We start from the raw sequence: 12,478 nt of genomic DNA, 5'->3' as shown, positions 1-12,478 counted from the left end.
TGCTGAAGCTGTGCTTGAATTCCTGCAGCCTGCTACAAGTGATGACTGTGAACCAAGGATTTTTGCATTTGAATTAGATGGATTAATTCCTCCCATTTCTCTGACCAACTTCCTAAGGGAAATTCCTGAATGCTCAGGGGCTGCCTCTGGAGTGTTTAAAAGCCGTGCAGATGTGGTGCTGGGGAACATGGTTTAAACAGTGGACTTGGTAGAGTTAGGTTATTGGTTGGTAGGGTTAGGTTATGGTTGCACTCAACAATCACAGAATCATGGAATCGTCAAGGTTGGAAGGGACCTCTAGAGATCATTTAGTCCAAACCCCTTTAAAGCAGGACCCCCTGGAGCACATTCCACAGGGCTGCATACAGGTGGGCCTGGCATATCGAGAAGGGGACTCCACACCTTCCCTGGGCAGCCTGTCCCAGGGCTCTGTCACCCTCACACTAAAGAAGTTTCTCCTCACATTCAAATGGAACTTCCCATGTTCCAGCCTGTGCCCATTGCCCCTCATCCTGTCCTTGGGAACTACTGAGCAGAGTCTGGCTCCATCCTCCCTGCACCCACCCTGAGATACTTACAGGCATTGATAAGGTCTCCCCTCCTTCTCTTTTCCAGGCTGAACAGTCCCAGCTCTCTCAGCCTTTCCTCATCAGGGAGATGCTCCAATCCCCCAATCATCTTTGTTGCCTCCAGTGGGCTCACTCCAGGTCTTAAAGGTCTTTTCCAAGCAGAACAATTCCATGATTCTGTGATAACTAACTGGAGCATTTTAAAATTACGGAAGTTTTTCAAGAAAGACAAACCTAAGCCAGTTTGAGGAGACTAAAGCCTCCCACCTCATCCCAAAAAGGTACTTTTCTCTAACACTGCTAGATGACCATCAGCTTGGAGTATCTCTACTTAAACTGCCATCTTCAAATCACAGCAGCTCTGCTGTGCCAGAAGCACCACTTCAGAGCAGCTAGATACTGTGAAACACAAAGGTAATGATGAAGAAGCTTTGCCCTAACAGCAGAAACCTGTGGGCAGCAGCTGGAATTCCACAGTGCATCCCCTGGGCTGGCTCCTGTGGAGCAGCAGGAATGTCAGTTCTAGGAACTGTGACCAATAGGGGAAAACTGAAGGAAGGACAGTGATTTGGGCTAGAAAATGACTGACAGTTGGAAAGATAGGGACCTTCATCCACATAAAAGATACCAGAGAAGGCGGAAGAAGGGCTAAACCATTCCTCAGTTTTATGCTGAAACAATTAACAATGGGTTTAAATTGCCTTACCCTACATTCCCTGTACAGATTAAAAGCTTTTCCTAATGGAGTAACATTGCAGCACTGAACTCAAAGGCATGGGAAGCTGTGAAATTTCCCACCAGTGAAGAAAAAAAAAGAAGAAAACACTCAACAAATACCCAGCAGGAGTTACTTAGGCTGTAGCAAGGGGGAGACAGAAAAGATGATCTCTTGATTTGCAATGAATGAATGGAGAATCTATGCAAAAAATGGGGTTACCTGATGAAAAAAGAATTTTAAAAAAAGGATTTGGAAGAGGAAAGGGAGGTGCAGGCTGAAGATAGACAAGGAAAAGTAGCAAACAGATGGAAAGATGAGAAATATCCATGAGAAAAGTTTGGCTAAAATATGTAGAGAATTATTCTGAAGGATCAGACACCGAGATAGGAGAAGATGTATAGTCATTCAAGGATGACAAGAATTAATGCAAACCAAAGGAATTCAGAGTTTCCAGGCAGCTGGAGTATTAATCTTGGCAAGAGACACTGGAATAGGGCAAAAATGAAATATCCTTGGATAGTATGAAAAAAAAAGACAGTAAGAAAACAAATTTGTAGAAAATGCTTCATCAAGAGGGAGACAGCAAGATAAAAAGAATTAGATCAAAGGTGACAACGTATCCATGCAAAGAGATTTTCATCTGGTTTAGTCATCAGGGATGGACTGATGCTAAATAACCCGGAATTGGAAAAACATACTTTTTTTTTTGTCTACTCACATGTTTGCAATTATGGGTTATGTGCAGGCTGAGCAGAAATGTCGTTGAGGGAGCTGCTGTAAATCACACCAGCAGTGTGGGGAGTCACTGCCACTATGTAGTTTACCTCTGCAGTGAGACCCAGAGGGCACAACAGAGCCTTAACAAAGGAATATTCTCCTCCCATCACAGCTGGGCACAACCAGTTGCTTGTTCTCCAGCACAGCTGGCAGGGAGGGGACTGCTGAACCTTGAAGCCGTGTCCCCCTGGGATGCCGTGGGAGCAGGCTGCAGAAGCTAAGCAAGGTGAGGGCTGGTAAATTAAAAATCAATCTGTATTTAAATGGGAGAGCATGGAGAAAACTGATGGCTCATTAACAGTAGTGAGTTACTCTACTTGCAGACACTACGTCTCACCTACACGGAATTGGGTTGTAGAGGTGACCTACTAGGTTGTCCTAGATGGAGACCATATGCATCCTGGATCCATGTACCCCACTGCAGCCTGGGAAGGCTCTGATGGCTCCAGTGTCCATCACACAGTGCTATTTGGTCTTCCAAGCATGCCTGACCTGGATGGTTTTGAAGCTAGTTTATTCCTGGTCATATTTTCCTGTGCTCCACTGACTGCTTTGAGTGGTGCCATCCCGCAAAAAGACCCAGGGCTACTTGTCACAACTCTACTTGGGTCATCTGTGAATCCCTTTGTTGCCCACAAGGCTCCTCTGGGGAGACAGTCATAGTTACTGTTTTCAATTGGTTTATTCTGCATTACTTCAGTGCTGCCTCCCAGGGCTGGTGCTGTGCAGGAACAGAGGGAGGGTCGGGCAGGCAGCATGGGGCTCACACACAGCTGGGAGGAGAGAACTGACAGCATTTAGAGACAGGCACAGTGTCACCAAAGGGTGGGACAGAATCACTTACTAAGAGGCCAGATGTTCAAGGTGCCAGCCAGCCTGCCAGCCCTCCTGCCCTGAGCTAGTGCCATCAACGTGCAGTCCCAGATGGGGATGGCAGGTTGTCAGGTGGGACATGTCCAAAGCCCACCCTCCAAGCCTCTTCGGAGAGCTTGGCTGGAGATACTTTGCAGAGTTGAGATTTTGAACAGTATAATTAAAATTTGCTATTTAGAAGTGAGATGCTCTTTAGCAACAGGACCAAGATGGACACTGCTGTACAGGGCACTGCAGGAGGGTGAGCAGGGTCACACCAACGCTGACCAGCACAAACCCTCTCTCTGTATTCAAAGAACTCATCTGACAGACCCCATCTTACTGAGTTAGCAGAAGCAGCTGTTGCCTCTGCTGAGACCATTCCTCCTAAGTTTTTTATTTCAATCACCTGAGTTTCCAAACAAAGAGAGAAAGCCCCATTGAAGCAGCAACTCTGCAGAAACCATTTGTCCCAGTATGCCAACTCCACAGACAAGAAATATCCACAGGTCATCAGCTGCTCTGTGCTGGTTTCCAGACATCCTCATGCTGCCCATTTCTCAGTCACTCATTCCAAACTACTTTCCTAAACCTTGTGAGGGTTCAGTCTCTGCTGATGAAAGGGATGGCTTTCTCAATATGCAGGTTGTTACGAAGGTTAGTTTTGCTGCCAGTCTTTCCCCATTATCCTCATTTAGTTTAACTCCTGAGTTATTCTCCAATCCCCATTTAAATAACCTGACACACATTATGACTGAGGGCAGCCCCAAAATATTTTGGGGCAGTTGGAGAGGATGCAAGGCATTACTGTAGCATCCCATCCAGTAGATCTGCCACACACAGAACTCCTGCTTTCCTCAGACCTCCATTGCTCCTTACCAACCATTCTGAAACTGAGAAGAATCCTGCTACAGTGTCACATCTTTAAGAAAGGGAATAATTTAATCCACACTCAAGCATCCGAGCTGTTTCATCCATACCTCTCTTCTCAAGATTCAAGGAAACCTGCAGCCTGACAGAAAGAATTTCAATTCCCCAAACTTGAAGCTCAGAAACTTTATACTAAGTAGGAAACAGCTATTTGGAAACAAAGTTGTTTCCACCAGCAAATTTGACAGCCAGGCATCTTGCTGCCAACTGCTAACCACTGATGGTACTGATTCTCTCTCCACTGATACAAAATATTACCGATAGCTTCACACTGCCCCAGCTCTGCAATAAGTAGCACACAATTGTGCAGAGTGACTGGTCTAACACCAGAAACAACTCCCCCATATGCATTTTCTTCTGCCTTGTTTGGATCCTATTTATAAAGCAGCAGTGTCATCATATAATCCATATTCCTTCACAGTTCCATCTCTTTTCCTCTCCCCTTGTTTTTTCTACTTACTGTTCTACAGCTCAGCCTTTCATGACCCCATTTTTACTCTCCCTTCTCATCACTGTCATCTTACTTTTGCTATTTTTTTTCATATACTTTGTCAAGTGGAGTTTAATGGCAACTACAAGTACCCTTTCATATCCTGCCTTCACCCCAAGTGTCACACAGCATTATCTTCTAACGAAAATCTGTGACATTTCAGCTTCTTTCCTACTCATGATACCTCCTTCCCCCACCACAACCCTTTCTGCTGACCTTCTCCATCCAAGAAACTCTGTGTTGTGTGTGAAATATTATGCTACATGGCAACATGAGCTCACCCACTCTGGATACACACATTTCCGAAAGAAGAATAGCAGATCATAAATGCATTATAAGAATTCAAATCAAAATTAGACCAGATTTCAAGAGGTTAAATATAATTAAAATGCTGGGCACTCCACACTAGAAAACCACACTGTCTCTGGGCTGGGCAGCTGTGCCAGTCTGCAGCAGTACCACTCAGGATGGGGCACGGCACAAGCAGGCGATGTCCCAGCTTCAGAGGCTCTGGCACACTTGGGAACTCAGGTGTTGGGCCCTGGTAACTCCCAGGCAGATACAGCTGTAGTGGAATGAGCTGCACACCCAGCTCCCCCTAAAAAGGGCATCAGTGTGCCTTGGGGTTAGTGTGATGCCAGCTTGATGCCACAGGTGGTGACAGCCAGCATAGGAGCACAGGAAAAAAATTTTCACAGAAAGAGTGGTCAGGGCTGCCCAGGGAGGTGGGGAGTCACCATCCCTGAATGTGTTTAAGGGTCGTTTGGATGTGGTGTCGGTAGATGTGGTTTAGAGGAGAACTTTGTAGAGCAGGGATGATGGTTGGACCCGGTGGTCCCAAGGGGCTTTTCCAACCTGAATGGTTCTATGATTCTACAAATCAGACCTGAGGGCTCTGGGTAGTGCCTGACCAGCCACTGCTCATTGCACAAAGCCCATGTCTGTTCAAACTGCCACGCACAAGGGACACAATCCCAAGCTTGAGCAGGCTACACACCTCAGGCAGTGAAGGTGTAAGCAGGACTGAGAAGTTATTTTTGTATTTCTTCAACCCCAGGCACTGCCAGCAACAGTTCAACCCCTACAAGCTTCGTTTAAATAAGCCTCAGGCCTGTTCTTCTCCACAGCTCACAGCATCTCTAGGGAACGTATTATACAGAGAATAAGGCTGCACTGCCAAAACACCCTTCTCCAGTTCCCAGAACGCCCTGGACTCTGCTCTGCTGCAGTCATGGCCCAGAGAGGACAAAGCTCCGTCGCAGCCTGACTCAGCCCCATGGCTGTGTTCCTACATGGAATATCCATCTCCACATCTGGACCATGAAATGCAAAACAAACATAGAGAACCAGACCTGGCTTTGAGTGTACTGAGCACAGTGCTACACACCTTCAGGTTGCTATTTTCCCTTGTACAAAATCTCTTGAACAGCTCCAACTCCAGTTTAAGTTCCAACCTGAAACAGGTAACTGTCTCCTTCTGGCCTTTACAGGGATCTCACAGGACAAACACAAACATGGGATCAAAGGAAAACCAGCAATGAGATCTTTCTGGAACCTTGCAAAAAGTACAGAGCATGAGAGATGAAAACCAGCCCTCAGAGTGTCCAAGGTCTCTGAGGGCACTATTTATCACTACAGCAATATTTAAAATAGACATTAATATATTTTAAAATATTCTGTTTACTACATTTTCCCAGGGAGAAAGTCCTGTGGCAGAAAACGACCCTGGCAAATAGTTACCTCTTTGTACCAACTCCCCTCTTGATTCATCTGCTAAACCCATAGAAGGAAGTGGCTTTAGAGTTTCAGATGGTTTTGGCTTCTATGCTGCTGAGTACAGTTGGATTAGTTTCTGAAATAGAATTGGCTCCCAAATTATTTGAAGCATTTGTACTCAGTGAATGCTGGGAAATGTCATTAGCGTGCCATAATACTTTTGCCTAATGCTCTCCAAAGTCTATGCCAAAAAAAGTGAAAAACACTGTCTATTTTGATTCTAGCAGCCCAGCTTAAGTAACTGTGGTAGCAGATCTAGCATACTGCCCCAAAACTGAAATATATTCATGGCACTAGCCTTCTAAGTAGAGAGTTTAATTCCTTTGTCTGGAGAAGGGACAAAGAAAGGTAACAGCAGATGAAATAAAATTTGCATTCATGCTGGGGCCTCAACTGCAAGTGAGAGTCTGTTCGACTACCAACCCACTCGCTACCTGCAGCAGGAGGGAGTAACAGGACCAGACTACAATTCCTCCTTGCCCACCATTCCAGCAATCCTGCTGCATCTCCCAAAATACCACCATCTTCTTGTGGGCAGCTTCTTGCAGCTTTAATTCACCGCATTCCTCACCTCCTCTGGGGCACTCTTTGCTTCAGAGTCTTTTGTCTTTTGCTCCCAGTTCCTGCGTCTATAATGAATCAAGTGTTGGGTTTGGAGCTCTTATTTTTCCATCTGCTAATTAATTCCCATAAATGAGCCACCTCCTCCTCCTCTCCAGAAGATGGTGGATATAAATCACAAGCCTATTTTCATAATAACTTATGAAAGTTATTATCAGTTTTTTTCTAGTTGTGCCCTATGGTCTGATAGGAGCTCGTGCTGGTGCTCAGAGGGGCTGCCCATCCTGGGGGCCACCACAGCTTCTGAGACTGGCCTGGTCCAGGAATTGATGATGCTCTGCAAGTACAGTCCAACAAAGCTATTCAAAAGCCTTAAAATTAGTCAGAACATTGAATATAAACTCCCACACAGAGCAGCTGATTGTTTTTTTTTTATTCTGGAAGATTTTCAACAGCCGTGTCTTCCTGCAAAGACAGTGAGCTGCTGCTGCAGTCCAGCCACCCTGCAGAGGCAGTTGACATCCCAGAGAACTAAGAATAAATAAATAAGTAAACAAATGCTGTGAACCCTCCTTAAAAACAAACTCCCAACAAGACCTCTGCCAAGAGGCTGTGGGTGTACAGGCTATGGATGGAGATCAGGCTGGCCATGACCATGCTTGAAAGAAGATGTATTAATAAAAAAACCAACCCAAACAAACCACAACAAAAAAATCCAGAAGAAAATGCTTTCCTGTTTCAAGTCAGAAAAACAACATAATGAAACATACAAAGAAATGGTCATTGATGCTAACTGAAATGATCTTCTTAGTAGTGGTGACTTGGGGCCAGAGCCTTCCATTTTTTCACTGTGGTGCTTCAGCAGCACCAAGTGAAGGCAGGGTCTGCTCAGCCTCCGAGGGTCCTGCTCTTCCCTCAGCTCTAACAACGAAGGAGTCAGTCTCTGACTGAGCTCACTTTTTAAAGTAGCTCTTCAGATTAGCAATAAAACCAGACCTACTTCATTTGGATCAGCCACAGCGACATGACTGCTCCAGGAAGCCACTCACTACATTTGCAATAGGTTAATCCTGTCCTTCTGTCATCAAAGCGTTGCTCTGCCCCATCACAGACCTGCTGGGAGATTAACGCAGCAGTGGTTCGCTCTTCCCAGGGCCACTGCCCCCAACACTGGCCACAGCGTTTCACACACTTCCCAGCAGGGGCTGAGGAATCCCCACTGTGGTTTCCACTAAGGTAAGTTGCCTCATTAGTCTTACCACTGCACTCCAGGTACATGAAAGCAGCCCTGGTTTGCTAAAGAAGGGTTAGTAGTCACAGTCACCCCAAGGGAGTGGTTTTAACATCACAGAATCATAGAATCTCAGACTGGTTTGGGTTGGAAAGGACCTTGAAGATCCATCAGTTCCAACCCCCTGCATGGGCAGGGACACCTCCCACCAGCCCAGGTTGCTCCAAGCCCCATCCAACCTGCCCTTCAACACTGCCAGGAATGGGGCATTCACAGCTTCTCTGGACAACCTGGGCCAGGGTCTCACCACGCCCACACTAAAGAATTTTTTCCCAATGTCTAACTTAAATCCACCCTAACTTCTCCCCTGACCCTCCTCAAGCTTCTTCTATCTTTAGCCTTTCAAAACATCTCTGTGGCTGCACAGTGAAATAGACTGTAGAACCAACCAGAACTAAAAATTAACCCTGCACTGAGTCAGATACGGGGCCCTTGGGCTCTGCACCCCATCTGCAACCAAGGATGCCAAGCAAGTATTTAGAAATGGACCACACACGGATGCTTCCCCACCTCCAGAGATTTATGACTCAGAAAAATTTCTCAGTCATAGATGGGATCTTTGTATTTAATAGTCTTGCAAGTATTTTTCTCACACACAAATCTGCACAGTTACTTTTCGCACCTATATAAACAACTCAATACGATGGGGACTTTCACAGGTCACACAGAGAAAACCACATCTCCTTGCTGCTCAGAGCCTGCCACCTGCTCACTGCACCCATGGCCTCCAAACCTGCCACCAGCTCAGTCTTAGATTTAGAATGGTTAAGGTTGGAAGGGACCTTCAAGACCATCAGGTTCCAAACCCCCTTCCAACCACAACCCCAGACAGATGAACATGGCAAAAAGATGCAGAGAGGACTATGCCAAGGAGGGATCTGAAAAGTGTGACAGTGACCGAGTAATGAGAGATTACTTCTTGGAACAGATACAAGATCCTCAGGTGGGACTGAGTTATGACAGAGGAGATAAAAAGCTCCTCTCCTCATTTCCACTCAGGACACAGTATGTGATTTCAAGTCTCTATGCAGGATTCAGATTAGGCTTCAGCTCAACAAATCTCCTGGGCAGCAAGTAAACTTCTGCTTTTAGAAGGAGTAGCAGAAAATGCACAGGGAATAATAGTACAAGCTACCTTCCTCCTTCAGCACAGGTTAGAAAAAAAGATTACACATTAAAAAGCACAGGGCTCTGTTTTTCCCAGTGCACCTTTGGTGGTCATTAGCATCACTTCCTGGTCCCTTCCCCCTTTCAACTCACACAGCCTATCAGCTCCCTGCTGTCCCAGAGCTCACAATTTACCATCTGTCCTCAACCTTCTCCTTGTACTAACAACACACTGTAACTGCAGCTTCTCTTTATGCAACAATTGATAAGGCAGATAAAAACAAACAAGGAAACAGTGAGCAGAACACAGCCAAAAGTAATGGTACGTGCTGCAGTGCTTCCTGTCCTCTCATTGCTGAAACCACAAAACACTTCTTTTGTCTGGAGCTTCACAGGTGTGTGAAAATAAACATATGGGAAAAAATGAAAATGCAAGTCAAAAAATACAGAAAAGAATGTCAAACTTACCAGGTTCTAACTTGATGATTTTTACAGCAGCCAGTTCTCCTGTGTGAAGATTTCTAGCCTGAAACAAGAGAGTTAAGACATATTTAATTGTACTGCAAAGGCATCTCACACAGTCTTACAAACTGTGAAAAGACAGGCTACAATGTCATGTGTGGCCAACATGGCACAACTAGCTGGGAGCAACCTGGATGCTCAGGTTTTGGCATCAGCACTGCATCAACCCAGCTGGAGTTGTGAAGTATTACTTGGCAGTTCCTTCCAAGGCTTTAAAAACTAGTCCAACTCTCTGCCAGCAAATGAAAGTTCAGGTCTCTCAAACATCATTTGTAAGGGTTATTGAAACTGGAAAGTTTGTGTCAGAGCATGGAGCAGGCAGTGCTCAAGCACCCATTTCATGGTGCTAAACCTCTGGGTGCTCTGAAAGGAACTGAGAGGTGGAGGGGCAAGCAGCAGCACTGCGGGGGCAGCAGGGATGAGCCACAGCTCCTGCCAACAGCTGCACATGGAAAACAAACTCCTTGCAGCAGACCCAACAGAGGCAAATGGTCCCCACAACCCTGGAGAAGAAGGGTCCAATTAAACTCTAGATGACCTTGGAGATGATCCCAGGGCTGGAGCAGCTCTGCTCTGGAGACAGGCTGGGAGAGTTGGGGTGTTCAGCCTGGAGAAGAGAAGGCTCCAGGGAGACCTTAGAGCAGCTTCCAGTGCCTGAAGGGGCTCCAGGAAAGCTGGGGAGGGGCTTGGGACAAGGGCAGGGAGGGATGGGATGAGGGGGAATGGATTAAATCATAGAATCATAGAATGCCTTGGGTTGGAGGGGACCTTGTGAACAGATCTGTAAGGGGGAAGATTACAGGTTGGACATGAGGAAAAATTCTTTGCTGTGAGGGTGGTGAGACCCTGGCCCAGGTAGCCCACAGAAGCTGTGGATGTCCCATCCCTGTTGGCAGTGTTGAAGGGCAGGTTGGATGGGGCTTGAAGCAACCTGGTCTGGTAGGAGGTGTCCCTACCCATGCAGGAGGGTTGGAACTAGATGATCTTGAAAGTCAAACCCTTCCAACCCAAACCATTCTATGAAACCTTCATATGAAGGCACAGGAACTGCCCTCTCTGGGAATGGTGTGAAGTTCACACCAAGAATTCAGTGCTGGAAGAAAACATTACAGGAGCCTCAGACACAAAACCTTTTAAGAGGCGATTTCATTAACACTCAACTCCAGCAAAAGGACCTCTAAATCACCAGAGCTATGCTCTATTATTTTTGACACACAACCTGATCCAATTAGACACTGTGGTCCATGGTGTTCCCCTTTTGCCGATCACACAAAAGTTACAGGAGTCTAAACCCAGATGTTTGATTCTTACCCTAACAAACACGCAGAGTCATTGAGATATACGAAATCTGGTGAAGAGGCAGCTTATAGGAAATTAAGGGAAAACTGGGTTAGATTAAATGGATTTGGGCAGTTACTCAAGATGAGGACACAAAATAAATTTGTCCCTGTGGACTGACTTGGAGGAAGCTACTACAGACAAGACATCCTTCTCTTGCATATACACGAGAAGTCTTAATTTAACAACAGACAATGTAAGAAATTCAAAGATGAACCCCTCAGTCTTGTCAGCACTTACTCAAGCTTCCAAACTGGGAAAGCCTTTCCAGGCAGGGAAAAAACACCAACCAGCAGTAATTGGCCTTTCCAAGTCCCATAGTGCTCAGGCAAGAGATGGATGCCAAAATGCATGCCAAGGACACAAGTATGACCCAAGAGAACCTGAACAACTGCACAACAGAACCAAACACCTGAAACAAACAGGCCAAATTGCTGAACACAGAACAATTATCTACTAACCACAAAGGAAACTGTTACCACTTCTTAAAGTACCTTCCCACCAGAGGTATTTTTTGACCACAGCAAAATCACTGACACCCTTCAACATCCAGAGGGAGCATGCGCCCAAGCATGGACAAAGGATTAGGACCTCTCTGGTACTCTTACACCAACAAGACTGTTACGAAACACAGATGTTCCCACAAGAGAGCAAACACACCACCTTGGTGAAGCTGGGGAACCTCCACCATCCATGCTTCTATCCACAAGCAGCTAAGCTGTCCAGATAAGAGGTGACATGGTTTCCAGAAGATCAGCTTCATTTCTGAAGTACACAGTATTCCTTCCCAATACTCCTTCTCTGTAGAAGCAGTAACTGCCACTGCTACTATTATGCTGAAGTCCAGGAGAATGGATGTAGTTTGCCAAAGGTCTCTGGTCTGCAGGCTGCTTGGCAGGGACCCAAAGGCTCAGGCTGAAGAAGATCACTGCAATTACTGGCTCCCAGCTCTCACACACTATAGGCCATAGAGCTTCACCAAATTATGTCCTGCTGTTATCCAATATCACCAGTAAGTTTTTTCCATCTAATCTGTAGCCTGGACATGGAATATTTTGGGTTACAACCACCAAACTTTGTCTACTGTAACAAAAAGCTCTCCTCCAGCTTGGGATTTATGAACAGAACACATCAAGTTACCTGAGCCACTTGCCCCAAGACCAGTTTTCTGATCCTACAGTTTATCCTTCCAACCAAACACATTTTCAAGTTGATGACACCAGGACCACACATGCTACTTAACTCCTATCGTGCCAGCAGCACCAGAGGCAAAAAATGCTGAGTATTTCCTGATCCTCACTGTCCCTGTTTGGATTCTTACATACACAGGAACCAGCCAGTCACATGGCATGTGTGCAGCAAACGACCCAAAGGGCTTCCCAAGAGATGTCACCAAATGTGACTGATGGCTTTTGTTGCTTCCTCTTGGATTGCACCAGCTTCACACACATGGGTATACACATTTCTCTCTGCTGTTACTTGTGGTTTTTAAATCTTTCTCTTCCACATGCTTCTGTCAGCTGAAAACTTGATCAATAATTAAATAC

At 45.8% G+C, this 12,478-nt stretch overlaps 1 protein-coding gene across 1 annotated transcript in view; it reads right to left on the bottom strand.

Annotated features, from left to right (window-relative positions):
- Positions 1-9,591, bottom strand: part of MAP4K5 (mitogen-activated protein kinase kinase kinase kinase 5) — a 42,043-nt gene extending 32,452 nt beyond the window's left edge. The window contains exon 1 of the mRNA XM_010004089.1: positions 9,540-9,591. The gene's annotated coding sequence lies outside the window, so the exon portion shown is untranslated. The remainder of the gene's footprint in view (positions 1-9,539) is intronic.
- Positions 9,592-12,478: the final 2,887 nt, after the last annotated feature.

The sequence above is a fragment of the Chaetura pelagica genome, unplaced genomic scaffold, assembly GCF_000747805.2.
Source record: "Chaetura pelagica isolate M959 unplaced genomic scaffold, ChaPel_1.0 scaffold141, whole genome shotgun sequence".
NCBI classification, from domain to species: domain Eukaryota; kingdom Metazoa; phylum Chordata; class Aves; order Apodiformes; family Apodidae; genus Chaetura; species Chaetura pelagica.
Note: the sequence above shows the minus strand (reverse complement) of the source record. Positions and strands in the feature narration are given on the sequence as shown.